Raw genomic sequence first — 4741 nt, 5'->3', positions numbered from 1 at the left:
CTGGAAACATGGAGGCTGCTTAGAAAGATGGTTTAATGGTGAACAGGTTCGCATGGCTTGAGCTCTTGAACAGAAAAGGGGAATCACATGCTTCCAGATGTTGGGTGAAGAAGAAAAAGAGACCGGGATGTTGGAAGGCCCTGGTTTTATGCCCTCTCTGGCCTTTGATCTTGAGTTTGTATTCTGATTGGTTGCCAGACTCCTATGGGGCCAATGCAGGGGCAACTCTCTAGGCTGTGTTATGAGTCCACGTTTGGTTGAACATTGCTTCTTCCCAGGTCCCCGGTGATGAGATAGGTACAGGGCTAATACTATCATGCCTTAATCCCATCACCTTGGAGCTGAAGGGAGATATCTTTGTTATGTAGAATAGTCTGGCTGAAGCATTTTAATGGCTCATTGACAAAGGTGGGAGCTATTAAAGAGTGAGTCTGTTTCCTGCCTAAAACATGTTTCTCCATTTCCTTATCCAGGGAAATGTAATATTCTGCCTTTTTAATATTTTCCAGGATATTTCATTTTTCTAGGAGAGGGGTGGGTTTTAACTTCCTACAGCTTCAAGGGGTCAGCCCCTCCAATTTAGTGTGCTGTCCTTCCCTTTTTATAGATCATTTTATCTATTTTATTTTACAGAAAATAATCTCCATTCTCGATTTGCAGGTTCCTCCTATGTTTTTGAGGTGGGGTGGGAGGTGGGGCCTTCTTTGTCAAAAGGCCTTGTAGGTTTCCCATTCTCCTCCCTCCCCTTCAGATTGTTGGAGCACGGTGATAGGAGCGCCTGAAGATTTGGAAGTTCAGTTCTGCACACGTTTGTGCGCTTTAAAGACCCCCTTTTCCCAAACGGCAATCAACATGGTTAAAAATTAAACAAGCCGCTCAACCTTTCCGAGGCTGGTCTGGGAAGGCGAGCAGAGATAACAGGGCTTGGTAGTTACCATTTGGGCAGCTCCGCTCCTTTCGCAAAGACGGGCCTCTTTGTTTGGATGTTAAACATTACAGAACTTGGCCCCTTTGTGGGAGAATCTTTGCAGAGATGCAAGGCCCCTGGGTGCCCTTCATGTTGACATTTCTAAGCCCCGAGGGCAGGGGAGGGGGTGTCCATCCTGGCAAGGAAAAATAAGGGAGGATTCTCCTCTCCTTTCCCTCCCCCCAAACCCAAGGTTAATCATTCCCCCCCACTCCAAAGACTCATGATGAATGGGTTGGTTTTCTTTTTCTTTTTGGAAAACTTAAGCTATGCCTCTTAAACATTATATAACATTACACAGTACGAGATTGCATCCTTTGTTTAATTGTTCCTAAGCTCCACAGCCTGTTATTTATTTATTAAACACATTTATATGGACGCTGCATGGTGACTCCGGGCGGCTTACCCCATTAAAATTCCACAATATAAAAGCCCTAATCCCCCTAAACATTAGAACGTGGGTTAGGGGTGTTGTTGTTTTCTTATCCCCAAACTTTCCAGAGATAAGATGGAGTTGGAGGAGGGAGAGTGGGGAGGTTGACTTTCTTTTTAACTTTTTAATCTCCACCATTGGCAAGATCATCCTGATCATAATCAGTGCCAAGGCACAGTAGTCTTTTTTTAAAAAAAAGAATAGATGTAAAAATCAGCGATGAAGATCATGAGGTAGCAGAAATTTTGAGTAGTTCAGGGAACTGGTAGCAGAAATTTTGAGTAATTCGGAGAACTGGTAGTGAAATTTTGAGTAATTCAGAGAACCGGTAGTGGAAATTTTGAGTAATCCAGAGAACCGGTAGCAGAAATTTTGAATAGTTCGGGGAATCGGTAGAGGAAATTTTGAATAATTCGGAGAACCGGTAGCAGAAATTTTGAATAGTTTGGGGAATCAGTAGCGGAAATTTTGAGTAATTCAAAGAACCGGTAGCGAAAATTTTGAGTAGTTTGGAGAACCAGTAGCAGAAATTTTGAATAGTTCGTGGAATCGGTAGCGGAAATTTTGAATAATTCGGAGAACCGGTAGCAGAAATTTTGAATAGTTTGGGGAATTGGTAGAGGAAAGTTTGAGTAGTTCGGGGAATCAGTAGCGGAAGTTTTGAGTAGTTCGGAGAACCAACAAATGCCACCTATGGCTGGCCTCAGAATGGAGTGGGAATGGAGATTTTGCAGTATTCTTCCCCTGGAGTGGGGCGGGAATGGGGATATTACAGTATCCTTCTCCTGCCACACCCACTAAGCCACACCCACAGAACCGGTAGTAAAAAATTGAATTTCACCACTGTTCTGGGGGGGGGGTAACACAACTGAGGCACAGCAATTGGCTTTGCTATGCAAATCAGCTGAGAAGATATAGGTTAGTATAGCACAAGGGCGGGCAGGTGGGCCCACCTGATTGTCTGAGCAAACCGATTCACTCTCAGCTGATCGTTGGAGCTACTGGTTCACTCGAACTGGTCTGAACTGGTAGAATCCCACCCCTGGTTAAGAAGGTTGCAAAGTGTTTTTGTATTCTCTGTCTTGACTGGCTGAGAATAATAGCACCAGCTCTATATCTGAGCTTTCATGAAGAAACAAAACCCACCGCATTGCTTATTCTCTGTATAGCATCGTGTGTGTGTGTGTGTGTGTGTGTGTATCGTTTTTCCTGCAGAAAATAGAACCGAGAGATCACATCCTTCAAGAATGCTACCCCCTGATTCTGCCATCCCTGCCAAAGGCCTGATTCCCATATGCTTCACTGGACACAGACTCTATCAGGAGGGCATCTTGTATAACATCTCGTGTATTGGATGGCATCAAATGTAATCTATCTAGTTTATTATGTTGAATGCATTGGACATAATGTACCGGACATAAAGCTGAACATGATCGGTTTGTGATGGAATGGGTACAACTGTACATGGCGGAGTATAATGCTCTTCTTGTCTTTGGTTATGCGGATTAGACCTGTCATGTTTAGAACCTGATTTAATATATCTATAAGCGGTAGGCACAGCCTCCGTGCGAAAGAAGCAGATGTCATGAAATAGGAACCGCTACAGACTTCCTCTCTATATTTGACTGTTTATGTCAGCATTCCAACAATGGGAGGTTTGGGGATTGTTCCTCAGCAATGAAAAAGGGGGTTACATTTTGTAAAAATTACAAAAAAAACCCAAAAACTTTTAGCCCAGTTACAGCAGGAAAGTAGGCCTGACACACACAACTGGCCCTGGAATGACAGGAATGTCGGCAGAAGGAGAGGATTATTTTTCCTGGCCTAAAGTACCTTCATGTTCACACAATATGCATTTTGCTAGCCAAGACAATATGTGGGTGCAAACAAGTACACGATGCCCTTGATCAGAGCAGGGGAAAGACGGGAACCTCTCTACAGCTCACGTTAACTCCTTGGTGCCTTCATGACACGCACCATTCAGAATCTCCGCGCAATTATTTGCAGAGGATGAACAAGCATTTGTGACTCCTGCTTGTTGGATTTTAATGCAATGGAATATCAAGAAGAGCAAAATGATCCCCGTTTCTGAATTAGAGCAAAGATAACCGAGAAGTGGCTTTTTTGTGTGTAGAAAGATTGTGAGTTCATCTCATTTCTTCTGCTCAAAGTAAGCCTCTGTTCAGCCACTGCTCTGAGACCCAAAGTTCTTTCACTCCAAATGTGCATTTTTATAAACTGCTGGGTTAAGTCTTCCCTTTCCTGGTAGTGTCTGATGGGAGAGCTCCTTTGATGTAATGGTTAAGGCATCAGGCTAGAAGCTAGGAGACTGGGAATTCAAGTCCCACCTTAGTTATTACACTGTCTGAGTGAACTTGGGCCTGCCACTCTCTCTTAACCCTAGAAAAGAAGCAATGCTAAACCAATTCCACAAACTTGCCATGAAAACTGCATGGACTTTTTTAGGTAGTCCCCAGGAGTTAGAAACTGACTCAAAGGCGCAAAAACAAAGTATTTGATGTGGACATCTGTACAATTCCAATACCACAAAAGATATCTAACTTTTATTTCTTAATAAAATATGACAACTGAGAAACATTGCTCTGAAACTAATTGGAAAATCACCTAGGACAAAAGCATACTTATCCTTATTTTTCAGACTATAAGATGCACTGGACTATAAGATGCACTTAAATTTACAGGAGGAAAACAAGAAAAAAAAGTTTTTGACCTCCATGCATCGCGTTTTCGTCCTTCCAGGCCTCCAGAAGCATTCTGCAGTGCTCCGCACATCCTGTTTTCGCCAAAAATGGGCCTGTTTTTGGCCTGCAGAGTGCTTCTGGAGGCCCGGGGGGGTGGGCAGGGACGTGCAGTCAGGGGAGGCAGGGGAGGCAGGGCCTCACCACTATCATCATTGAAAAGAAAAACAAATGTAAAAGGAAAAAGCCTGAGGTAGTTGCTGACAGAGTCACAGTGGATGACTCTGCTTAGTGCTTAACTGCAGGAGGAGGCGAGAGAACCACATGCCTCCTTTACTCTATCTTTATGATCACTTGAGCAGAGTTAAGCAAGAGTTAAAAGGTGAAAAATTCCTTATGCAAAGGAGGCACATGATTCTCTCGCCTCCTGTAGAGGGCATTTTTTGAGGCGTTTTAGAGTTCTCTGGGAGCAACTAGCTCAGTCTGACCTCAGAACTCTTGCCTTTCTCATTTTACTTTTTTTTTTCTTTTCATGATGGCAGGCAAGAGCAGAGTTGAAGTCCTCTCTGAAACAGCTAGAAAAGGTGCATGTGTGGGGAGGGGGGAGGAATTCAAAAAGTTTGATTGCATGCAGAGCCACGT

Source organism: Thamnophis elegans, chromosome 2 (genome assembly GCF_009769535.1).
Source record: "Thamnophis elegans isolate rThaEle1 chromosome 2, rThaEle1.pri, whole genome shotgun sequence".
Lineage (NCBI taxonomy): Eukaryota > Metazoa > Chordata > Lepidosauria > Squamata > Colubridae > Thamnophis > Thamnophis elegans.
This window is presented reverse-complemented; position numbering follows the sequence as displayed.